General features: G+C 40.2%; 2 long non-coding RNA genes across 7 annotated transcripts in view; one reads left to right on the top strand and one right to left on the bottom strand.

Annotated features, from left to right (window-relative positions):
* LOC110359266 (uncharacterized) overlaps window positions 1–22,224 on the bottom strand; it is a 44,430-nt gene extending 22,206 nt beyond the window's left edge. For all 6 annotated transcript variants that reach the window (XR_010472108.1, XR_010472109.1, XR_010472107.1 and 3 more), the window contains exons 1-4: window positions 14,643–22,224; window positions 3,389–3,502; window positions 1,113–1,324; window positions 607–698 (exon numbers count right to left, since the gene is read on the bottom strand). This is a non-coding gene — a long non-coding RNA (uncharacterized LOC110359266). The remainder of the gene's footprint in view (window positions 1–606; window positions 699–1,112; window positions 1,325–3,388; window positions 3,503–14,642) is intronic.
* On the top strand, window positions 22,216–25,202 carry LOC102097375 (uncharacterized). Its single transcript, XR_010472103.1, has 4 exons — window positions 22,216–22,395; window positions 24,225–24,416; window positions 24,649–24,757; window positions 24,942–25,202. It is a non-coding gene; the product is annotated as an uncharacterized LOC102097375 (long non-coding RNA).
* The last annotated feature ends 1,876 nt before the right edge of the window (window positions 25,203–27,078 follow it).

Below are 27,078 nucleotides of genomic sequence, written 5' to 3'. Positions count from 1 at the left end.
GAACCTCAAGGACCATCTGGTCCAACTTTTCTTGCCAAAAGCACAGTCTAGACAAGATGGCCCAGCACTCTGTCCAACTGAATCTTAAAGTGTCCAATATTGGGGAACTCATCACTTCCCTGGGGAGATTATTCCAATGGCTGATTGGTCTCATCATGAAAAATTTCCCTCTTGTGTCCAGCTGGAATCTCCCCAGGAGTAATTTGTGCCCATTACCCCTCCTCTTTTCCATGTGACTCCATGTGCCAGTGTCAATTTGAGCTGAGCTTTGCTTTTCTTAATGCATCTCTGCACACTCTGCTAATGCCATCGTGGTTCTCAACAGTTATTTGTCTGCTTTTCTACCTCTGATACACTTCTCTTTTGGTTTTGAGAAGGCTCTGAAGCTCACAGTTAAGCCAAGGGGGTCTCTTGTTCCTCCTGTTTCTCTTACCTTTAAAGGGGAGGAAGTCTTCTTGTGCTTCCAGGACAGCGTTCTTGAAAAGCTTCCAGCACTCACCAGCTCCTTTATCCACCATGTAAGCTTCCCATGGAATCCCTTCTGGCTGAGCTATAAGTGACAGGAAGTTTGCTCTTCTAAAATCAGAAATCTTTCTTAGTACTAACCTTCAGTGTGCTCAGCCGAATCCCAGACTCCATAATATCGTGATCACTTCAGCCAAGGCTGTCACTAACCGAGATATTACAAGGTGGATTTTCTTGGATCAGGATGTTTGCAGGAGAGAGCCAAATAAAAGAAAATTATGCTATTACTCATTGTTACAAATTGTTACAAATGGAAAATCAGTTATAAATTTGAAAGTGGCAGAGTTTATTAGACACTAAGCCAAAGCAATTAACATTTTACACTATCATTTCATTACTGATCCAGAAATGGTTTTGCTTTAAATCATAACAGGTGCGCTCCTACTCTGAAAGACCAGAAAGGACTTTAATGAACCAACTTCTAACAAACTTTCCTGATTTTAATCACACCTGAAGCAGAGCATACCGTTTAAAAAATCTTCATTCCCAACTTGCAATTGTCAGTGGTGGAGACTGCATCAGACACTTCATAAATTGCTCTATTAACTAGTTGTCCTCATTACTTTTAGTAAAAAACAAACACATACTCAAAATACAGCAATCATCTTCATATCTAGCCTAAATGCAATTCCATTCAAACCTCCATGCTTCCAGGCTAGCAGTATTATTTTCCTGCTTGACAGAAGAGTCCTGGCTACAGTCAATGGTGTTTGAGCAGAAGTGGTACAATCAGTATGATGCACTGCATAGCAGCCTCTGTGACTTTCAGCACAGGACTCCCTTGTGCTCTTGCTGCCTTCTGCAAGACAAAATAAAATGGGAATGGGTGAATCCTATGCTGTGAAGCTATAGCACATTGTTTTTGGAGAGGCCAGGGACACATTATGGAAAAAAATCTTCCACTTTGCCTTCCCTTAGTGCCAGAACCCAGCACACATTGCCAGGGGTTGCAGAGGTCTCATGTGATAAGAATTGGTTTTGGCGTCTAGACAGACTTGCTCTTTTCTTTGCTTGCTAAATAGGCATAAGAACTAAAGGACTGAGTATATGAGAGTCAAAATAGATGCCTGCTCTTAATAAAGAAACATGTACCAAAATAGTGTAAATGTTTTAACTGCTCTAAATTACATGAATACCTCTTCTAAAAGCATTGTGTAACCCACTAAAATTCCAAATCTACATACTAATCTCAGTTGTAAGCCACCCTTTTTATGTAAGGAAATAACAAATATCTGATAATTAAATACATTAACAGTACAGCAGTGCCCACTGTGAACTTATCGACTGAATCTCAAGGCAGCAAAAACAACATACCAAGGTGAGAGGCTCAAAAGCCTAAGAGGAAGAGTAAAGAGAACTACATTAACAACTATTGACAGGGGTGAAGAATTTTGTATTGTACAGAGATTTTCTAATTTGTTAATTCTGCCTAGCAGAATTGACAAAAATTACATTACTAGACAGCATTATTTCATGAAGAGTCTGTCTGTGCTGCTTTTAACCTTACACATTTGACTTTTCCACTCTATCTAATGACAAAAAGGATATTTATTTAAAAATCCAAATATAAGTTTAACCTTCATCATATCAAGTTAGAAGAAAAAAGTTTTATTTTTTTAAACTGTCATATTTGTGTTACTAAAGGACACACACAGACACTCTCCATTTTTAATTGATTAAAAACAACTATAAAAAACAGACATATTTGAAGCATTAAAGCATATTTATGCAAATGACATTTAACATTTCAACCATAAAAAGACCTTTCACTCAATGCAGAAGAGCTATTGTGATCTAATGAGCTATTATTGTGACTTTTCTCTTTCGAAGCCTCTAAACATTCCCAGAGGTTGAATTCTTTGACATAAATCATGAGTACACTTCATTTTACACTGATTTTCAGTAAAGACTGTTACCTAAAAGATAGTACAGTCTAAAGATTGTGGAGAGTTCAGATATACCAGAGACCTCATTTATTGGCTGGTTAAATAGTAATAAAATAAATTGTAATGTTTGATGCCTTTCTGAAATTGCGATGTACTTAGATTGTATATGTTGGTTTCCCAAGCTCTTGTGAGTTTAATAGGCCACACTTCTGCGAGTTGTAAACTTCTGCCTGAGCTGATTTTTGGCATGCTGTTCTGAAATGGTAATAATGTGGCTGGGACAGAATGCAATAAATGGTAAAATGGATGATTTACCAGGAGGGCAATTGCTCACAACAGATTAAGGAACACGCTTAATATTCTGTAAAGTTTGTATCTCTTCATGCATACAAAGTGTCAGTAACCTATTTTTGTGACACATTTTTGCTCTGAAACCATGACAAAAGCTGGTTCAGCTTTGCTGCTGAAACTTTTATTGTAAGAGCAGGGGATATTAATACATAGACCTGAATCTTTCCCCAGGGGGCGAGCTTTAGACATAGAAAAGCAGAGTTAGTACAACAGAAGATGCCACAATGTGCCATGAAATGTTTGCAATTGCCCATTTAATCAGTAGCTTACGCAGCTATCTGACACTATCCTGAAACCTTTAAGATTTTTCTCTATGTGTTGTGTCACACATCTGCCAAATAGCCTTTTTAAAGAACATCTGACAGAGACCTGACAAGAAGCAAAATGATTGCATGTTTGTTCCAGTCAGGATGTTGAAAATTGTCTTTTTGAAGACAATCAGAGGAAAAGGAATACATTCACATAACATATTTTCAACACAGTTGAATCCTCTTTAAAAAGTCGATATTGTGTTCTAAAAGCTGTCTTCATGGCATTTCTTCTTCTTGAAGGGAACCTCCCTATACAGTTTCATTATACCAGTATGTATTCTGGTCCTCCCCACCAAATACGTGCAGATCACTTACCTTGACAGAAGGAAGCTTTTTGTTGGATTTGTTGTGCTTGATTAAGAAACCACTCTTCTCTCAAAACTGCTGCTGCCGCTGCCCTTCAAATCTTCGAAAGGTGTTCTCGAAATCCTGCAGCACACAGAGAACAATCATTTCTGTGTGCTTACCACTCTGATGTAATGCTGCTTATTAATAAATGGCCTGCTCTGGTGTAAATTGAAGTGAACACATAGTCTGCAAGGGAATTAAAAAAATAATTTCTCAAAAATCAGAATTGTTTGACGGTTTTAAGTCAAGCTACTTATTCCAACATCTCCTATAACAATCTAAGTATTTATACTGGTGTGTTTTCTCTGACAGCATTTACTTTGAGGAAAGGGCATTGAAATATGTTGCTTTTGTATAAAAGATGAGTGCTGTAAAGAGGCATTCACATGAACAGGTGTGAGAAGAAATAAGACAGCACTTAGGTTTGTTCTGTACTGGCATGCAAGAAGTTGTTGTGAAAGAATGTGATCAGCTTGAAGCTATTAAAGCAATCTTAAAATTGGAGCCTCCAAATCATATAATGTTTGTGCATATCAGCTTGGAGTCATTTAGGATGATCTTGATGATACTAATCCTTTTGGAGTTGTTTATTGAAAGAGGAGACCAAACAAACACATGTTCATTTCAACTTCAAAACTGACCAGGTGGACCACTAAGCACATCTGCTTGCAGGCATGTGATGGCAGCACTAGGTGATGGGCAGCAGAGTTATAATTTGGGGTATCTCAGTGTCTTCCCAGCTTGGAGAGAATAAGGCAAGACTCCGAGCACATAAGCTCTTCCTTGGAAAAGTCTTCAGAAAAACAGGCTACAATGCCGCACATTCTGAGCAGCCAACTGATAACATTTGTAAAAATCTTTGAGATTAAACAACAGAGGAAATTTCAATGCAGCCCAGGGGCTAACCTGCTCTTATGTTTTCTTTGTGAGGATCCAGAAGTGCTATGTAAGTACCCATGAATTATTAATCATCAGTCCTTGTGAAAAGAATTAAGTATTAAGCTGGTTTTGAAGACAGGGAAAAGACAAAGGTTAGGCTTGGTTTATATTACCCTAATGTAAGTGGAAAATGAGTTTAATAGGAATACAATGCCCTTCATATAAGCAGGATAGCTCTCTATCATTGTTGTTATACAAGTACACATTCAGATGAAATCAAGAGCACAGTGGAAACAACAAAACATTCAAGCCTGGATTTATCTCCCTAAATTTCAGAGAGCAGGATCCTCATATTAGCTGGGTGAAAATAGAATTCATTTTGTAATACACACAAATAAAAATTTGATTTTCCTTTGTACCTGAGGTTGACAAATCTGGATTCACCTATATTTTAATTGCTACCTGCGACCAACCCACTACAGTCACTCTTCTTGCTTTTTATTTTTAATTCTACATAAACTTGCTTATGCTTTCTCCCTTGTTCTGTTGCCTTCTCTAGCTTAGATACTTTTCTCTAGCTTAGATTCTTTTCTTTATGACACAGAAAGGAACTTGGGTTTTAGAAAAGAGCAGACATTTCCAGCTGTACCAAATTTCGGTTAAGACCCCAAATTGAGAGCTGGAACAATTCCAGACAACCAAGTAGTTCAAACTAAATAATGTATCCTAACCAAGTTTGTCAACTACATGGTATTGATGCAGGGCAACACTGAATTCAGTGTAATACAATTATTGGTACACCCCACTATCGTCTTGTCCAAAGAAGAATCACACGTTTCTTATGGACAGAATGTGCATATTATGTGACGTGCTTGACTACAAAAATTGCACCATTTGCTATGATAATTCATTAAGGCTACAGTTTCAGGTTTTTCCAACTGGGGTTGACCAAGAAAAGTAAAAAAAAAGACTTGCTATCAGGCTTGCACATTTGTGGGACAATTCAATATTTGAAAACTGGAGGAGAAACAAACTCAGAACTAGTGAAGACCTGTCTGTCACCTCAGCTGAAGCCCTTTCTTAGAGAAGTATTATTACCAAAATGAGGATAAACTGATGTAAATCATTCTATGAAACTCATTTCAAGACATGAACCATCAGATGTGGCTGTAAAATCTGCAATTGCAATTTAGGTTGGAGAGTTCTTTGATTGCAATTAAACTCTAATTCCAAGTCAGGAAAGGTGAATTTTCATGTTCTCCAAATGGTATTTAATTTTCGGAAGCTGTTCCTTCACCTTTTTCCTCTGGAGGCAAGACTGGAGTATAAATTATCAAAAGAGAGCTATAATTTTGGATCTGACATAAAAAAATATGGGTGACTCATAGACACTATGCATCTATTATCATAATCCTGAACACATGATTATCTTGTAGATTATACTTATGGTTTCTAGAAGAGAAAGCTGCAGTTTCCCCTTTGAGTAACATTTTAACTGCAGTAAATGATCACGGGCACACTTTTTCAGCTTATGACTACAATCAAGGGAAAGCATAAAAGTGGCAGGTGTCTTTAAAAGAATAAAGATGATACGAGGTTGAGAGCTAAGACCCAAGAAATTCACAATAAGATATAAAATACACCTAATCTTTCAGTAAACACTGAATATGGTGCAAAAAGCATAATACTGTCTTAAAGTTGAAACTTAGAAACTGAGGCAAAAATTCTAAGATAAGTAAGAAAGTGGAGAAGGACTAAGTGCTGACAGCAATTGCAGGATTCTACCTTTTGGAGTTTTTAAAGAATCAGTCTTAGAACTGATGTTAGCTAATGTTTTCAAGCTAATGTTTTCACAAATTACATCAACCAAAAAAAAATATTATGCCAATGAAGTTTCCTGGTGTCACAAAATTTAGACACAATACCTGAGTACATCAGATGCAAAGAAAAGCATGAGCTTGAGGAAATAAGCAAAACACAAATTTCAAACAAAATACAAGTTTAATTCCATAGAGTAAGATTTATGGACAATGACAAACATTTCAAAATTTTCTGAGCAGCAGACAATATGAAAGGAAATTGACAGTTTTTCATACTCTAGTAATTTGTATTGACATATTTTTAAATTTCATTGTTTGAACTGTAATAGAGCTTCACACACATGCACTGATTAGTTTTTTAAATCTAGTTTTGTCCCTGGAAGTTATAACTTCAACATTCTTAATCACACTTCATCTCTATTTTCAGACTGATTTCATTTGGAAATAAGACTTCTGTAATAATATCATCTGAGTGTTTTCCCAAAAAAAAATGTGGCATTATTGGTCATTTTTCTGTCCAAGAGGAAAGGAGATTTGACATTTTAAAGATTATTATGCTCTTACTGTCATCACAAAAAAAAATAGGTGGTCAGAAGGAGAACAGTTTCTTGATGTATGAACTATGATCTCACACAGAAAATCTGTAAGGTAGAAATACATCATAATTTCTCCAGCTGTAGGAAAAGTTTCATGTAGCACTTGCTACCAAAGGACCCAAGACTCCAGTCCTGGAGAAACATCATTTATGTTGCAAAAAATATAGTAGGTGTGTTAAAACACAAGATCTTCTGGGGATTTGGTGCATCAGTCATGAGAATTTGCCACCAACAGTTGAGTGCTGGTGCTCATTCCTGTTTAGATGGAGCTTGTGAAGCTCATGGCTGTGAGATACATTTAGGAAATTGTGATTTGATCCTCACTTAGAAAAGAGCATTTCATTGTTTTAGTGCCTCCCAGGAAAACAGTAGCAGCAGACTGAACAATGCGTATCATACGTCAATATGTTCACTGCTGCATCTATTTGTATTTTGTGTGTTTGCCTGCTTTGCATGCCTCTTTCTCCAAAACACTGAAAGTGGTTGCTCTTCTTTTCTTCCCACAATCTTTTCACGGCACTGGAAATGAAATATGGGAGGGAATGGAGAAGGCTGCCTAAATTTCCTGCTATCTGATATTTACATTGTTAACTTGCAGTGTTTGTGTAAGAACCTCACAGGCACTGTAAATTATACAATGCTGTGGGATTGATTTTTAATTCTGTTCAATTTGTTAATGGTGCAAAGCTAAGAAGAGGTTTTTGTCAAGTATGTTCTGATATCCAAATAGGGAGGAACCAGTTAAAGATACAGTTTAATCTATATCTTAATTTGGAAGTGAAAACGGTGGATGGGAAGGGTGGGTACCAGCATATACAGTCCAGAAAATATGAAACTTAACCAGCCAAGTTAATACCTGAATGCTTTCTAAGCATCCAAACACCCTTTAAAGTTACAGTTCAAGTGACTACCCAAATCAGAGACCGGGATTACCAGGTAGCGTTTTAGTAAAGGGAGTCTTCCTAACTCATCCTCAAATGCCGCAGTTGCATTTAAAAGAATAGGAAAACCTCATGAGTATATTTTGTGATGTGATTACCCAGAGATGAGATACAACTGGCAAATTGCACTGTGGGTTTCTAGCTTACTAGTCATTTTTTTACAAGTTTTTAGAATTCTGTGTGGAAGATACAAGAAAAGTTCATCATGATTTGTGCTGTTTAATATATTCTAAAATTGTGGTTATAACCTGTAATTTAGCATTTTGATTTCCTGGAAAAAGCATCATCTTTCTTACACCTGCCAGGTCTCAAAAGAATGTCCATGTGAAGCTAACAAAGTTACAACACATCCACCTTTGGGGCAAGAAAACTAGGTAATGTCTTGGTGATGGTGGTGGTCTGGAAAAGCATATTTAATCACTTCAGAATCAGCAAGTGCTTTTGCCTTGCTGCAAAGACTAGCGTAGAGATCAGTGCTTCCAGGGGGCTGGGGAAGAATCTATTTAGAAAAGCTGTTTCAGACTGGGTAAATTAGCATAACAGGGACATGAACTAAGAGAAAATGCAGGTTCATAATAGTGACATGGTGAAAAATAAGATAAACACACTGTGGAATACTTAAGAAGTGTGTTTAAGGTCCCATCACCAGCACTACTACAGGTAGGTGAGACAAAATGCTGTGATTTGTGTTTCAATGTTATGAAAGGAATGTGGTGCAATGGTTACAGTACAAAGCTGACATCTGGAACCTGTGGAGCAACTAATATATTTGTGACAGATTTCCTATTTATTTATATTCCTGCAACTATAGAAAGGATGACGTGCCTTCTTCTAAAATTTGGCCCCTCAGAACTCCTACTCATCTTGCATCTGATCCTGAGGGTGCTTAAAATGGCTGGGACTGCCTATGTTTCGATGAACACATGGAGGCAAGTACTTATCCCAGCTCTTAGCCCCATTCAACTCACAGTGCAGCACAGGCCCCTTCCTGCCTCACTTGCAGTATGGCTGATATTCTCAAATAAAACCAGTCAAATACCAATAATGAGCCAGAGAAGGATGAAATCTTTGTTAACTCACTGGTCTTACTGTCAGAGTATTGACCTCAGCTATACATCGTCCTCCTTCCCCATTCCTGTACGGAAATACTTTTAACACACAGATCACTTACTTACAATTTCTTCAGAAAATAAGGACTTCTTCAGACCTTCTTACTAAATCTACACTTTTCAAGGAATAATTTAGAATTCTGTTGGAAAAAGGAGACCCTTACCCAGCACATATTCCCAGTATTTTCTACTAGGTACTCAGCGACTGAGTCTAGCACTGATCTCTCTCAGGGAAACACCATAGCTACTAGGCTATAAAATTATTCTCACACTTATTTGCCATGGTCTAGTAAGCACTTCATTATTTTAAATACAGTGGAAGTGCAGCAGGAGGAATTGAGAGTTATGCTCTGTACTCAGGTCAGGACAGCTCTGCAAGGCAAGGGCTTCTGCTCTCCTCAAGAATTGCCTTTTCTCATCTAGTACAACTTAAGAGTAAATTTCCCAGCATGGAGCAGCTACCTGTGGTAAAGCTACACAATCCTCTGTGCAGATGGTCAATGACTCTGGATGACTTTGCTGGGAAAGGGCTGAGACATAGGTAAATGTCCCTATATTTGCTAGTAAAATAAATACCTGATAGGTACTGTCAGACTCCACCATGCAGCTGCATCCATTAAGACAACTTTCCGCTAAAATGTTTTGGCTGGTGAAAGAAGCAAACTCCTTAATTCTGACTTGGTACACTCCCTGAAGGATCCATGTATCTTATTTTTTTTGTTCCACTTGCTTCCTTGTTCAGCACAAATGCAATGAACAGCACCAGGCTGCCAAAAAAACTTCATCGCCTTCAGTAATTGAGTACTATCTCAAGCACATCAGTACCAGCCACCTTCGGATTAACATCTACCTCATCATTACTTGCCAATGTCAAACAATATTTTCTTCAGTTTAGAAACAACTGCAGCTCTAACAAATGTGGCAAATCTGATGAACATCTCCGGTGTGTCTCCCAGAACAGAGCTAATTAAGCATTTCATTTTTCTTTAATTAAATATATATATATTAAAAAATATAATTCTGATGTATCAAACCTACCAAGACATTTTTCTGCACTTTGGGTAGATTCATGATCAGGCATACTCTTGCAAAATAATACTGCTTCACTAGATGTGTCTTTGTACTTCATAAGCTGTAATTTCTGATAAACCAGAAAGACAAAAGTAGAACTTGAAATATATGGAGCTATTTGTCTGTGTCTGTAAACATCTTCCACAGTGAATGTCTCCTGCTTAAGATGATCCAAAAGTCCATTTATCATGAAAAAGACATCTGTACTTCTTTGAATAAATTATTCTTTTAGCTGCAGAGTTAGGCAATGACACCTGCTCCCAGATGGATTTGTAAAATGGGGTGTTCAGAAACTACTATATTTGCAATACAAAATTTGAGGATCTTTTCAGCTGTTAAAGTAAAGTCTGGGTTTCTGCTTTTTTGCATTAATATCTTCAAGTAACAATTCAGGTGTCAATAAAGCCAAATTTGATCATTGGAGATCACACAGAACCTTTCCTAAACTGTTTGGGCTGGGAGGACTTCGTGTCTTCCCCACATACACAACCCTCACTTTTAAACTTTCCAGTTGTCTCCAGAGAGCAAAGCCTTAATGTTCTCAGAGATCCTCCCGTATGTTTAATTAGTGAAATATATACATTTGTATTCTGTTCTGCTGAAGTTCTAACTGTGTCACTTTTTGCCTATTTTCAATAAGCTGAAATGAGTAACTTGTGCTTTTTGTCTGCATACGCACCATATGTAACGCAGCCAGAAAGCAAACAGAGCTAGAACAAGAATAGGAATTTCTAGTCTATATCATAGCACAGCTGTAAGTAAGTGATTTCACTGCTAATCTCATACAAGAAACTTCACTAATGTCTTTGGCTCTTCATTTTTAGTGCATGTTCTGAAATTGTTATTTGTGAATTTCTAGTGTTCACTGAATAGTTATTTCGCTTCATGGAAATAAACACACTTTGTTTCCTTGCTGTTATATTTAACTACACTGTAAATTTCTACTATAGATGAATCTTTCTACAGGACAAATAATGTGCAACAAGAGAGTTGGGCCAATTAATTTGCTTTATTGGCCTGAACATTATTAGGCACCACATAGTTTCTTTTTCTGTTTACAAGGAGCACACAAAGTATCTTTTGGCGTACCTGCTTCTCTGTGGTCCCAAACTAATTGGGCCAATGTCTCACAAATTGCCTAATTGGCTGAACATTCCTAGCCTTCTGATTTTAATCAGGGACACATGGTGCATATCAATAGCCTGCTTCATTACGCCTGAAGAAGATCCAGGCTACTGTCCCTTTTCAATTAAATTGTATTTAATAAGAACAGCAACTTGACCTTTTGGAATACCACATAATAGGCTTAAAAACTTAAGATGCTTTTTTTTTTTCTTCCTGGAATAACTAACAAACAAATAGAAACAAGCAAACCTTATCACCAGGAGCAGCCTTTGACAGAGCATTGGATCCATTAGCTACATCTTGTGATGATAATAACACCTGAAAAAAAATCAATTGCAAATGGCTAGAGAATTGTGTGTCTCTACAGCCTTGCAGCTTCCTGATAGCATATTTATTACAGAAGGACCCAGAAACCACAAAAAAAGAGTGAGCCTGACCAAATCACATAACATAAGAGGTCTCCAATCGCAAAAGGCTCATCCTTTAAATCAACCACTGTAGGAAAGAGAAAAACGATGAAAGGCCTTGCTAAATGTGAAGAGTGGGTCAGTGATAGAACCGGCACAGAACATACAACTTTTAATTTCTATGATGCCAATTCTAATTGTCAATTCTATTTATTTCTCCTTAGTTCTGACTCTGACTGAAGCATCTGTTATTCTAAGACTCTCATGACATCCCTGAAAGGCCACAAAACAACCAAGAAGGTTTTACCATCAGCACAATTTTCCTCCACTTCAGATTACAGTTCTTTTTTTTCTACCTGTGGTGACAGCGGTTATCAACCAGTATCATTCTGCGCATGAGCCAAAATGCCAACTGAATTAGGAACAATATATTAGATAGCCAAACACGTCACTGCTCAGGAACTTTTAGCTACTATGTGAGATTTAACAAGCATCCTGTTAAATACTGAACAGAGGATATGAGGAGTTTTTACTACAAAATATCAGCTGTTCTGGGAAGGCTGAGAGCAAAGAAAAAATCATGCTCCTCCAGAATGTGCAGGCCATGTTGTTGAAAATCCCTCTTGTCTCCTAAGTTGATACATAGTGCTGAACTGCTGACTGACTAAAGTACACTCTTCTTTGTAACAACAAAAATCTGTAATTCATGTGCACCAATGTTTAGGAATAATATTCTTCTCCAGATTGAACGTCACTGTGGCTTGTGTAAATGAAAAGAGACAAAGAGCTCAGGAACAGTCCCACAAATGGTATGCTTTTTCATCACCAAGTGAGATGAAAGCATAACAAACCAAACATGACAACAAAACCCTGATAAAAGATAAAATTATTCACTAGGAACAATAGCTTTAGCAAAGTGTACACAGCATCTCTCGAGACTGAGGTAAGAGGTGGGTTTAGTGTATGTAATTGAATATTAGAGGCTTTAAAAGTCCTTGACCTATATCAGTACAACTATTCTCTCACCCACAAGAGCAAACAATCACCTACCACTCTCCAGCTAGGATTTGATCTGTCGGAGGCATGAAAACTACTTGTAATGAAGGTTTAAATATTTTTTTCTTTATTGACAGATTCTTAAGTGAAGGTCAATCCATTCTTTATGGAAGTACATTTCCTTCAAACAGTCCCCCATGTGTAGCCAAAGGGCTACTAAAGAAAGACGGAACAAAAGTAAACCTTGTATAATGTGGACCTTCCAGGATATTTACAAAGGATCCTCTGCAGCTCTAAGTAATCAGAAGCCTAACTTTAAATATTCTAACTTGGGTGCTTAGAAATACCCGAGGTTTTGTTTTTTACAGAGGGAGTCTTCGGGCTAAAATCGGCCTTTGTGAATGCTAATTCTTCTGTCCCACCTACCTTCAAAATACAGACAATCAACCCCTGCTGGAGATAGTTAGGTGTGTTTTTTCCAAGCTTAGACCAAAAATATTTGTGGATAGTTCAGCTAGGCTGCTCAAGGCATGAGCGTCCAAGAGCAACAAGACAAGTTATTCTCTGTTATCTTTGTCAGGTACTCTCTCCTGAGCAACTAACCAGACACATCCAGAGCCCATAGCAGCCAACTGCAACACAAAAGTGCAAAACAGACTTAGGGAACTGGTCCCATCTGTTTTATCTTCACATACAAATCAAGTGACGTGCAAAATTAAATAAGAGGTGTCTTACCTAAGTGTCTAATTTCAAAATCTAGATTTTTCCCACAAAAACCACTCTTACTCAGCTGGAAAAACTTCATCACATCATGGTGTGTATCATCATTACCAGCCCTTTGCCAAAGAGGCCTTGGTTGTCGCTCACTAGAAGGAATTCCTCTTAGTTTCTGAGCTTGAGGATACCAACTCCCAAAATTACTTCAGTAGTTTGGAAGGTGATAATTGCCATCTTGTGTTACAAGCACTAAAAGGACTTGCCATTTTGCTTGGGTTCCTTATCTCCTTGTCAATGTAAGCACCTCAACACTGTCCAATTTGTTTCAGTTCCCCTTTGACAAGTTTAAAAATAAAAGCAGTAAAACTTGTTTTTGCAAAACAGAAGACTATGTCCTGTATTACAAAACTGAAAACACACTTTAAAAAGTAAAGCATATAATAAATAGACATTTAACACATATCTTACGTGAATGCTCTTTCTTCCCTTAACTACGTTCAGTGCAAGTATAGCCACTTCTAAAGACAAGCTAAAAGGTCTCAGCTTTTGCAGACCCATCAGAAGTACCATGCAAACTGCAGATTGAAAATCACCACTCAGAGAATTGTCTTTCACAAGGGGACCTCTGAGCTTTTACTCAAAAAGAGAAGCTAAATGGGCAGCAGCTCAGTACTATTCATTCTCTGAAATATTCTCCTTTCCTGCTGACCTAAAAGGTTAGATTGGAAGTTAGCAATCTATCCTTCAGAAATATGCCTTTATAAGTTTTAGAACCATTTCAACTTCTCTTGAAAACCATTCGTGGCGTCCTAATACCACAGATGAGAGAGCTGGTCTTTGGGAAGCTTCTTGTTCTTTTTTATTAGTTTGAGTAGTTCAGCTGTCTCCACATGCAGGAGATACCCAGACTTTACAAATTACTTTCATATTAATGTTTGAGTACTTAAAGTATGTTGAGTAATGTATTAAGCACTCTAAATATACTCACATTTCCACACATTTCACACTAAACTCTCAGCCTGCATAAACCAAGTATTCCCCTCCCTTTAAAGGTTAAATCCACTAGTTTCAAAGCCCTCCTAAAAGATTAATTAATCTCCATAGAGAGCACAGTGAAGTTTCCATTTTCTTTCATTAGACCAAACAGTGGCAACCCCTTTTCATCTAAGAGCCAGAGAAGGCATGCTTAAGTTTTTCACCTGCTTTGGGGATTTAAAACCCACAACACTTGCTTCTCTGGAGAATGTTCTAACTAATAAGCCTAGAGGGCTTTACAGGAATTATTTATCTGACCAGTGAAAAGCAAGGGCATGAATCAATAACCTAATAAGTTAAGAGTCCAGCTCCTGTGCCTGGGTCCTAGTAAAGACAAACATGCCCTCAGCTGCTGGGGAAAACAGAAACTTTCTTAAGGAAGAAAATACAAGAAAAATAAGATCCACCCTTACCAGCTAAATACTCCTATTGGTATTAGTGAGAGTCACACACTCTCAGACTCTCACTATTTTCAGCTTGAAACAGCTGCAGGACAAGTGTCACAGGAGGGGCTGCCATACTCACTGTTGTATTTCTTGTGCCACCTCTTGGTTCTGGCCTCCAATTCCGAGTGCAAAAGGAAGGAGGAAATAAACAAGCAGCAATTGTAACCAAGGATGGAGAAGAAGCAGTTCCTTAAATCTGTTTCTGTGCTGCAATTTTCTCTTCTGAAAAGCATGATGATCTCCACAGCAGTGTTGGGAGGACTAGCTGGTCAACACCTGAAAACACAGCTAAAGGCATAAATCCACTTTCTGATCAATATGGCTTTGGTGGCTGTTAAACATGATCAATCCCACTCCCCTCTTCAGGCATCTGTTTGCAAACCAGATTTTCAGTGAATAAAGCATACCGGATTTATTATAGAACAGTATTGCCCTCCTGTGGCCAAAGACTATTCTGAAGAAATGAATCCTGTGAGGGTTCCTCTTTATTTATTTGTTTGCTTGTTTCTCATGCACAACGCCAGATACACTGGGCAATCTTTCTGAAAGGAACTAAGAACTGAGAGACTCACCTCCAAACCCCTCCAAAACCTAGATCCAAAGCTGGGTTGGGCATGTTATGGCATAGTAGCTAAACAGAAAAATTAAGCAGTAAACGTGATGCCAGTCCTTCTGCCTCCTGATATTTCTCCTGATGGTGTTATTCACAGCAGAAATTATGATTATCTGTGTTCATCTTCAGTGGCCATGTTTAATAGTGACAGCATTTATTTCTGTGTACCACCAATTAATCAGTCCTCTTCTACCTTAGATTTACTAAGTAGTAAAGTAGAACTACAACAGAGTAGGAGACAATCATCTGTCCCTTCACCAGGAGCAGACGTGGGCCTTCCAGCCCTTACCCAAAACCCACGTTAAGTAAACAGATTCACTCTTAAATGTCTTCTGAATCAGGTCCTTCGTGGCTTAGAGTCAGACATAATGCCAGAGTTTGCAGACTCATGGAGCAATAACAGAGACTGCAATGCAGGTCAGGGGCTGACATGGGGCTCCCCCAGGATACAGAACTGATGTGCAAAGCAGAAGAGATCATCCCACCCTGGAATACAAGTAATCTCTCATAATTTAGCCAAACAGTATAGCTTAACCAACACAATTACAACCTTTTCATGGGTAAAAAAACTTGGAGATAATAAAAATTCCTTAAATCTTGGATGTGCCAAATACCTGCAAGAAAACTGTTGCAATAAAATATTTATATATATAAATAACAGGATGAATGTAGCTTAAAGCAGTCTAGATTCTTCACCATTATGTCAAAGCGCTGTGGAAAATCAAGTTACAGTTCCTGTGAAGATTAATTGCACATGACATATTCCATGGAACGTGCTTGACCTGATCTATTTTATCTGCCAATTATCAGTTAATATGACTCAGCTTTTCTGTCCATCTGTCAAGGTTGGAGAAATAAGGATAAGAATCTCTGTCTTTCCTTTATGATTGCCAGCTATGCAGTGCAAGAATGACTTATATTTTCATTCTCATATATGGTCTTTTCTTGACAGTCTTGTCACTGACACTGTCAGTGCTGCAACAAATTCAAACAGAATAATTACGGTGTTGGAATTTTGAACTTTTAACCATGACTATGCATGTCGAGCCTCATGGCTCTTCTGAGGCATGGAATGGAAATAATCCCATGTGATCAATATCCCTGAGACAGCAAAAAAAAAGAAGAGTCTAATTTTATCGCTAACTCTAACTGAAAAAATATGTGGCAAAGACCCATTTCTACAACTGATTTCTGATATCTTTAGGGTGCAGTGATAGGAAGGAAGTCCTCTATGAACTTTAATGGTTCAGAATCTATACCAAAAAAAAAAAAAAGTGTGCCTTGAATCAAGGCAGACTTCAATCTATACATGTGTTTCCATATTCCCTACACTGAGGTTTTTGTATTCTCCATTCAGGTTGAAGAAATCATTCACAAGTCATCCACACAGCCAGAGAAAGTTAATGAATACATCTGTGCTCAAAATGCACAAAAGTATTTTAAGTTGGTTCTGGAAAACCTACAGCCCAAAACAGAGGATGGATCCTGGGCCACAACTAACTTAACTCTGCCACAGCCATCATTTTTCAATGCACTGGAATGCACTTAACAATGCATATTCCACAACACAATTTTGTTCTGATTTAAGAAAAATCAACTTCTCTTTCATGTAAGTATTGACAGCAAATTTTCCTTGCTGCTCAGTATTTCTTTCTGATCCATGAATTTTAATGATCACCTCAAGAGAAACAGTATCTGCTTAGCATTAGGTTCCAGGAGGGTCAATAGAACATGACGGAAAATGAGTTCTACATACCCAGCTGTGTATATATAGAGGGAGGGCAGGATAAGGAATAACTCTTATTCTCTTGGAAATATCTCAGAAGAATTTTTACCTATTCTTCCCTTCCAAGAACACTTTGTATAGACCAAGCACACCGAACTGCAGCATGGAAGCAGAACGTTTAAAAAGTTTTTATCATCAAGGTCACAGGGAACACTGCTCACTTGTTCATTAATTCTGTGTAATAGATGTTTATAGACACGTGCCACTCAAGACGACACTAGAGAAATTAGGCTTGCTAGCATTTGGTTTAATTATGCAGATCACCAATGTCTTTTGAGTGGAGTTATAAAAACAACAGCAAGCACTGGCTATGTCTTTCAGCAACGTGCCCTTTAGCACAGATGAAGACAGACAGACATACATTCAGATTTCTTGTGGGAACCCTGAAGACATCCTCCATTTCCTTTTGAGTACCTTCATCCTAACCCTGTAGCAGTGAACAGCCACATTTGGATCTGGCTACTCACTCCCAAGCGCAACAGATTTTGGATTGTTCATTTTATTTTTCCATCTTTCCTGATCAATTTTTATTTTGGATGCTATCTAGGAAAAACAAATAGAAATGATTAAGTGGCTTGCATTTAGATTTCCATTTATTTATATTTTTGGCTGGCAGATTTGTTATACATTTAACGCCATCCAGAACCATTCGTTTCATTTAACCACTTTCCCTCAGAAAATAATTTTGTTGACAATTACACTGATTTCTTTTTTGTTGGTAGTCCATCTCGCAGAAGCAAAAGAATCTAGTACCTTGGCACAAAAGCAGGATGCCACCAGCGAGCACAGGCTTGTCTGCCTCTCTTCTTGCTTTTTGACCAGACCATCGCAAAGAAACTCACTTGATCCTCCCTCCCATAGCTCACACTGACCATTTATCTTGTATTGGTAAGCTCAGTACTTCTTGCTCTGTAGCAGAACCCTCCCTGCACTCCTCTTCTCAGCACGTCTCTATTTGGAAAACAAGGAGCAAGTCTTTTATTATGGCTCGTAAGTTATTTTTCAGGCTGTCATAACACTGCAAATTAACAAAACGATGATAATTGCTCTCATTCTTGGTATTGGTGTGACCTCATCTCCCTCTACAAATATTGTCCTGTTTGTTTCATTCCTCCTGAGAAGATGTACAGCTACTGCTACTTTTTACATGTGAATGCTTCAGAACGCATAAGAATAACAAAATATCCTGATCAGTGTTTGGCTGGTGAAGTCCTTCTAACTCAACCGTGAGTCTCTCCCTCCTTGAGGAATTTCTCTGTGATGCCCACTGGGAAGCACTGAGTTCTCAGACACAGCAGGTGATGGAGATATTTTCCCAGCTCTGAAATCCTCTCTTTGAACCTTCCACAGGAAGGGCAGCTCCTTCAGCTGGGTTAGAAGATCCCATCTGTTTATTTGGCTCAGTTATCTACAGCTCCTTCTGCCCAAAGAGCTGAATCTTCAAAAACAATAATTAGAGTGAAAACTTCTCCTTTTATACTCTTGAGTGTTCATGCCAGAGCTTGTAACATTCTGGAACACCAAAACATCCTTGAAGGTTGCTCACCAAAAACTGAATCCCCCATACAACAGTAATTTGAAAAATATTGCTGCTCCTCTTCAAGAGTTCTGACAACAAATACACCTGTATGTCTCAACAGATATAAAAAGATACTGAGGCACATCTGAATAATGCAGGACTGTGACAAACAACTCTTCTCGTGCATCTAGGAAAAGAGTGTGGGCAGTTAAATAAGTTTTGAAAGGTATAGGTATTGTTTGGTAAAGTTTGAAAGCTACATACTCAATGGAGGACACATGGGAAGAAAATAAAGGGAAGCGAGGATGTATGATGTAGATGTACTTAGAAAGTCGTGATGTGAACACTAAAGGAAAAAATGAAGGAAGCTCAAGAAGGTATGTAAAAAAGGAATGACATGGCCAAGGTTAGATGGGGAGAGGAAGAAAAAGCAAGAGAGGCAGAGAAGCAAGAAGCAGAAATTATTCAAGGCGGTAGCATGGCCGAACATGAACACATGGACACTTGCTCAGTGGTGAAGACCTATCGTCACATCCCACAGTGACAATCAGCAGTCTAGAAGCCATCAGGATTGCTGTACTACATTTTTGTGGGAAAAACAGGGATCAAGTTAAACTGCAACAATACTTTTAATGAGTCTTTAACTAAATTCCTGACAAAAAAAGGACACAGTTACCCTGACAGAAAACTGTCATAAAGGAGCACATCTGTCAGGTTTGTTCCAGTACTGCACTGCTGAATACCAGAAGGGAGCACTCAGGAGGAAGAGAATTATAATTAATTATTTGTGATAATTTTATAGGAAAAAAATACAGGACTTAAATATATGGCATTCAAGGAAATGGCACTTGGAATTTTTTCAGAATCCTTTCTGTTATTTCATGTTCTGTTTCATTAAATTGGTCTTGTGGTTTTTATTGAGCTAAATACAACCATGAGTTGTACTGTTGTGCTTCATCTCAGAGAGGAGCTGCATTTCACTGGCAGGCGAGACACCTGTTAGCAATTTGTTTATTTTACATTCATTTTTTATTTTATTCTAATAATTTACAGCCAAAATTCTACCAAAAAAAAGAAAAAAACTATATATTTAATATTAAAAGTGCAAGTAGTCTCACAACAGTAAAGTCCATGCTGGTACCAGGATTATAAAACAAAGACAGTTTCTGTGAGTCTGAGTGTTTGAGAAACCACCTCTCATTTCAAATCTTGAGCTTATTCAGTACCTAAACTGTCCCAATGAAACAAGTCAATATTCCCTCTACAAAATCCTTATTATCCCCTCCACACTTAGGAAGAATGAAAGAGCCTATAAAAGCATGTATTGGGAACTGAATGAAAAGGAGAGCTGGATTCACCACAGCAGGCAGAAATCATCTAGAGCTGTCATCAGGAGCACCAAAACTGAGAGCCGAGAACGCCAGCGAGTAGCTTGTTTCTTCCCAAAGCAAGTCTTTTTTCATCTTTAATCAGTCACACTTTAATCACTCTAATCAGTCACAAAGTTCATTTCTAGAAGGGCAGAATGCGTAAGCTGGTTTTCATACACTTATCTTTAGCATCAGCCCTAAACAGTTTAGCTAAGGAAGTAATTTCAGTAAGATAATGGCAACAGAAAGCTGCTACCACTTACAAGAATTAACTATTCCAGGGAGATGATTTGCAATAATATTATGCCAACACTTGCTTTTTTCTTTCATTAAAATTAAGTGCAAAGAAGAAAGGACCCACATTATGACAATACATATTTAAAAATAAATTCCAAGCTGGTTAGTTCTCTCCGGTGTTCCAGTAATTCATGTCAAGGACATAGGTAGGAAGCTAATGTAATAACAAACATGTCCCCAGTTTATCTTTTCTGCATGTTACGTGATTAATTTTCTTCAGTTTTACACTGTTTAACTTTCTGCTTGGATGCACAGAATTAAATCCAAGGAAAACAAAGAAGCTATTTCAGGAAAAGAAAGAAAAAAAAAAAAAGGTTTCCTCCACACTAGAGCAGAGTAGTGTTCCTGTGATTCAGACTTGGAACAAGGCAGCCTACAACTTCAGAGGCTGGAAAAGGACCCAATGTCTGGGTTTGCTTGGACTAGGAACTGAGAGTCACCCATGCAGAGAATCACGGAGGCAGTTGCTGTGATGAGGACATCTTCTCTGAGCTCAAAATGGAGCTCACAGTGAGAAGGAAGGTTTACAATGATGTTGCAGGTACAGCTGCAAGCCTCCAGGCCATCTGAGGAATGAGCACACAAAGTGCCTTTAGGACAACTGTGACTTTCCATCACAGTGAGCTACTGCAGACTCCTTAAGGGAACATCAGAGGAATCCAGCTCCTGTTAGCCCTGCTGAAGCAGTCAAAATTGATGCCTAAAAGCTGATTCTGACCTTGGTCTGAGATTCACAGAGCAGCACATGGTGAAGGAACAGACTTAATCCCTTGACAAACAGGGTTGTGTCTTTGATGAGAGATTTCAGCTCAGTTAGTCCAGATACATATCGCTGGCTGTTCTGTCCTGGAAAACCTAAAGAACACCTGAACAAATGCTCTTTAATTTAAAGTGGGTTAGAGTATAAGGAACTATACATCTCTGTGAAAACGAATGTATGAGATCTAGAGCAATGCTTCCTCTTCTGTTATTAAAAGAAAGTAAAAGTAAAATTAGGATCCTTGAACTTTATGAAAACATACTAAGAGAGGCAGACACCAGACACAGAGAATGTTTTGTGTCACCAACTGAGCAGAGACAATCAGGCATCTCCAAAGTTATCTTGATTTGGAAGGTTCCTCTACTTGCAATTCCTGACAACCCAAGAGTGTTTTACCAGCATGGACCTGCATCTTTATAGGGCTAAAAAGATTTTAAACTGTTAATAATTAATCCAAAATATAAATAAAATGCTGCAGACATAAGGAGAGCCAGTAAGATTATACATAGTGTTCCAGTACATTTGTGGCTCTCTTCACAAGATCAGGCTGCAGCTAACTACTGTGGTATGTACCACAGGGAGCTTTGGTTTGCCACTACCATTGAAATGGGAAAGACAGTTTCGCCTTCCTATCACATTTCTTACACTTCTTTGTGACCAAATAGTGGCATCTAGGGAGCCTATATGCTCTCTTACTGAACAAGACAGCTGATTTTAACCCCTGGATGTAGAATCTTCAGTCATATTAGATCAATCTTGGCAGATCTCAATTATTTAACACATAAAACAAAGGTAAAAAGTCAAGATGCTCAGGAGGGTGATTGTAAGAGTTGGTCTGAAGAACAGTATTTGCCTGAACATCACCATCAGGGAACAGAAGCCCTGATAGAAAGAATTGGACAATGACTTGGAGAGAGGCCTGAGGAGGATAAATGTGTTGCGCAGGTCTCTCCAACCCAGGGGCTACCGGTAACAATGGCTGCTGTGTGGATTTCACCTGCTGACTCAGCCAAACTTGCCCCCACCTCCTAAAAGGAATTGTGTTATATGGGTCTCTCCAGCCTGAGGACAATAGCTGCTGTCCAGAAGATGGATTTTCACCTGCTGCTTCAGCCAAACTTACCCCCTACCTCCTCCCTGTTACAAAGGCCAACGAAGAAAAGCATGCCCAGAAGCTTGCCAAGGGTCTTGAGGTCACCCAATGGACCAGAAAGAGACCCCTGAACACAAGGCCATGCAGGCACAGACAAGTTCTGGCAAGCAAAGTGAGGACTTTTCGAGCCTGCGCAGTTAAGCCTGGGTTATGAAACAAAGGCGGAGATTGGTCTCAACCCATGGGAGTGAGGGGGGGTGAAGAAGCATAAAAGACGATTCTCAACTGGACATCATTAAGATCTCCCCACCAGAGGATCCCGAATCACGACAGAGGGCCGGCAGGACTCTACGGGACCGGAGACCAGAAGGACGCCTTTGAGAGTCATTTGGTGGTAACTAAGTCCTCCTTCCCCCTTTTATTTTTCTTTCCCTTTTTCTCTACTCTCTCTACCGCATGCTGCTTTATGGGCAAAATAATAAAGCAACACTGTTTGATTGAATTATAATCCCTTGGCATTTTAGCTGCCTTAATTTTGTGCTTCGAGATCAAGGTAAACAAACCATCACGAGCCCGTCACTGAATGGACCATGACAGTGATATCCAGAGTGGTTACCACTAAAATGGTATTTTTTACCCACTGTCAGAAATAGGCAACGTACCAGAACCTACCTTGGTACACAAAGGTACTGTGGTATCTCAAAGCTACAGGCAAACCTTGACTATATGGAGACCCATTTATACAGTCTTATCTTTCTATTCTGTTATATATAATAATCACAATGTTGGGAGGTTTTTATAGATATAAGACAGGGTGCTAAACCAAAAGAAAAAAAAAAAAAAAAGGACGTAGAAATGAATCATGAAGTAGAAATGAATCATCTATGAATCATCATTCATAGATGAGAACAACTGTACAGAAACTGTAACCAGGTGAACTTGTGAACTAGACAGCACATGAGTTTATTTTTCTTGCTCGTTGCTTCATTCTTAGAAAGACTATCGTTTCTCTTCCAAATGGATAAGGAGGGAAAAGTTAGTCTTTGACTGAGCACTTGTCCAAGATAACTGCTATGATGTGGTTAACTTAGTAAAAAGTGTTGGGATCTAGATTAATCTTCTTATAAATGAGGAAAAACACAGATATAGCAGATGATCAATAACTAAACTTAATTAAAAAAAATAGGATTCATAATCATTTGCCGTTCTCAAAATTTTCATTGAGTTTTTTTAGTGCATCTTTCTGAATACACATATTATAGCCAAGAGCCAATTATTGTTGCTTTTATAGTTCAGACACACTTGTCCAATTTAGATATGCACAAAGGATCTATTTATTATATCACCTCAATGAAGATAAAACATCAGTCAAAGAGCAGCTTCTATCTTAACTAAGAGGAGTATGATCTCAAAAGCAACGTACAAACACAGGAAAAAAAAAAAAAAAAGAAAACAACAAAAACCACAACAGATAATGTAGCTGTAAAACTTGCTATTTCCTCTTTTTTTCCTTTTTCTGGCCTTGCCCTGTTTTTCCTCAGGGCTCTGGTCATGAAGTTTCATGCCACAGCCTGGTTCTTGGCTGGTGGGATCATTGCATCAGTGGCAAGATGGGTGTCGCCTCTGTTTGGGTTCTCCAGCCCCACTCGTGGTTCCCTTGGCCCATGCAACACCATGAAGGTCATAGAATAGAATCATTGAATCATTTAAGTTGGAAAAGACCCTTAAGGTCATCAAGTCTGACCATTAATCCAACACGACTAAGTCCACCATTAAAGCAACCCTAAGCAGCACATCTTTTAAATACCTTCATGGATGGTGACTCCACCACTTACCTGGGCAGCCTGTTTCAATGCCTGACAGCTCTTTCAGTGAAGAATTTTTTTTTCCTAATATCCAATCTAAACCTCCCCTGGTGCAACTTGAGGCCATTTCCTCTTGTCCTATCACTTGTTACCTGGGAGAAGAGACCAACACCCTCCATGCTACAGCCTCCTTTCAGGTAGCTGTAGACAGCTATAAGGTCTCCCCTCACCCTCCTTCAGGCTAAACAGCCCCCCTTCCCTCAGCCCCTCCTCATCAGACTTGTTCTATCTTGAATCTGGTGGTTCCCCTTCTGTGGTTTCCTTGCCTTCTCCAGCTCAGCGGAACTGAGAAATGCCAACATAACTTTCTCAGAATGATGCGTGCATTTTCTTTCCTTGAAACCCTGCAACCATACAGCAACCAGGGGAAAAGAGGAAGGCAGCGGCAGCAGGGACCGAGCATCGTGCAGAGGAAAGCCCTGCAGCCACTCCAGTTCCAGCCCCACTCATGGTTCCTTCATCCTCTACAGCACCATGAAGGTCCCTGCAGCTGCTCTGGTCACTTTGCTCCTCTTGGTCATCTGCTCCCCGGCAGAGGTCCAACTCAATGGTTCGTTGTCCCTTCCTGGGAGAGAGCCCTATCCCCACTGAACATGACCCTCATGTCCATGGGGATGGCTGGGAGTGGGTGGTCAATTCTGGGACTCAACCTTGGGGATGGAGGTTTCCAGGGGGTGTCCCCAGGGTACACAGGACAGGTGATGGCAAAGTCTCTGGGAGTTCTACACAGAGCCTCTGCCATGGCATGGGGTCTCACTGGGGCTGTCCCTCTGCCTCCACAGACAACTTCTTCATGACCTGTTGCTTCAACTACGCGAGCCGTGCCGTCCCACGCAGTGTCATTGTCTCCATTAAAAACACCGATAGCCGCTGCCGCAAGCCGGCAGTGATGTGAGTACCCACCACTACCAGGGTTTGGGGTGCGATGGCCAGGGCAGAGCCCCAAGCACGTCCAAGGGTGGCCAGCACGGGGAAGGGGGCACAGCCAGGGACACCCAGGGCATTGCCAGTGGGACCCAGAGCAAACTTTCTGCTGCCCCAGCCAACTGACCCAACACTGGTTTTTTCCTGGCAGCATGGTCACCAAAAAGGGGAGGCACATATGTGCAGACCCCCAGGCATCCTGGGTGCAGGCACTTCAGCGGGACTTCCAGAAGCGGTAGGCTCAGCCTCCAGCATCAGACACAAAACAGAGTGCTTGAGCAGCATCCTTCAACAGGAAGATTTATTCTACTTGTTTGTTACAAAAGTGAAAATAAAAAAATTATTTAAGAGATATCAGCATGCCTGTTAATGTGGAGTTTTAATTCCTAAATAAAGTATTTGGATTATCAAACCCTTTGAGTGTTTCTGAGTGTCTTTGAAGCCCCTTCTGGAGCCCTGACACAAGAGAAGGGACCACAGGGTTCCCCTTGCCCTCTCCACACCGTGGTTTCACTGCTTCCTCCAGGACAGGGCAGCCTTGGCCCCAAGGCAGCTGCCACAATGCTCTGCTCTCCCCAACTGTCATGGTCCATTGGGTGATGGACTCATGATGGTTTGTTTACCTTGATCTCGAAGAGCAAAATTAAGGCAACCAAAATGCCAAGGGGTTATAATTCAATCAAACAGTGTTACTTTATTATTTTGCCCATAAAGTGGCACGCGATAGCGAGAGAGTAGGAAAAAGGGAAAGAAAAAGAAAGAGGTGGAAATGAGGATTCGGTTACCACCAGACGAGTCCCAAAGGCATCCCTCTGGTCTCCGGTCCCATAGATTCCTGCCAGTCCTCTGTCGTGATTCGGGATCCTCTGGTGGGAAGATCTTAATGGTGTCCATCCGGGTGTCATCTTTTATGCTTCTTCACCCCCCCACACTTCCATTGTTTGAGGCCAATCTCCGCCTTTGTTTCGCAATCCAAGCTAAACTACGCAGGCCCGAAAACTCCCCACTCTGCGTATGAGGACTCATCTGTGCCTGCGTGGCCTCGTATTCAGGGGTCTTCTTTCTGGCCCATTGGGTGACCTCAGGACCCTTGGCGAGCTTCTGGGCATGCTCTTCTTCATTGGCCTTTGTTTAAGAGAGGAGGTGGGGGGCAGGTGTGACTGAGGCAGCAGGTGAGAATCCATCTTCTGGATGGCAGCTCTTGTTCCTGGGTCGGAGAGACCCGTATAACACAATCCCTTTTAGGAGGCGAGGGCTAGTTTGGCTGAGGCAGCAGGTGAAGTCCACACATCAGCCACTGTTACCGGTAGTCCCCGGGTTGGAGAGACCTGTGCAACACAATTCTTCTCCTCAGGCCTCTCTCCAAGTTGTTGTCCATCTTTTCTTTCTGTCAGGGACTCAGTTCTAGTGCCTGATGACTATGTTTCAGGCAAATACTGTTTCATCTTCAGACCAACTCTTACACCAGCCCAGGCTCAGCTCCTGCTCCCAGCATGATCCTAATGTCCCCACGGGGTGACACTGGCATGTCACCTGAGGGTTGCTGTTGGGTGAGTTCCCAGGTCTCAGCATACCCCAGTCCCCAGCCCTGCACTGCTGACAGCCCCCAGCACACACTATATTTTCCCCTTTTGCAGTACCACACCAGCGGGTTCAGCCAGTGAGGGGACGCTGAAGAGGGTTCCTACAGCCTCCTCTTCCAAGACAATCAGCAGGAACTGAAGCTGGTAGCATGGAAGGTGAGGCTGCAGGTAAATGTGTCCTCACCGTGGTCCCCATGCCCATGTCTGGTACTGCATAGGCCAACAGCTCCCCAAGGATGTTCTTGCAACTGGCTGCAAGTAACTCACCAGATCCCCATTTATCCAAAAAGGCCCATTTCTGCAGAAATGAGGGATTTTGAGAGGGTAAGTGGCCTTCTCAGCAGTCCAGTGTCACCAGCCAGGCTGTTGTGGGCAAGGACTAACCAAGCCCCCTGGTGGCACATGGTGCTGACACCAGCAGCAGCAGGCTCCACAGTACCTTGGTCACCTCCTGGGGCCAGCGATGCCCCCGAAAATTCCATTTCCTCCATGGAAGTGAGCAATACTGCATCTCCCAGTTTTTTGGGAGTTCAAGTGCAGTCACCTTGCAGGGCCAGAGCCAGTGCCAGGGTGGAGTAAGGCTGAGGCTGAGGTGTCACCTCTGTCCCCCAGGTCCTTCTGCTGGAAGCAGTGGTGAAAACAGTGCAGCAGGACCAGATCCCCTGCCCCATTTGCCAGGAGGTGGTGGCAGGGCGGCCCTGCTAT

The sequence above is a fragment of the Columba livia genome, chromosome 4, assembly GCF_036013475.1.
Source record: "Columba livia isolate bColLiv1 breed racing homer chromosome 4, bColLiv1.pat.W.v2, whole genome shotgun sequence".
Classification (NCBI taxonomy): Eukaryota; Metazoa; Chordata; class Aves; order Columbiformes; family Columbidae; genus Columba; species Columba livia.
This window is presented reverse-complemented; position numbering and strand designations above follow the sequence as displayed.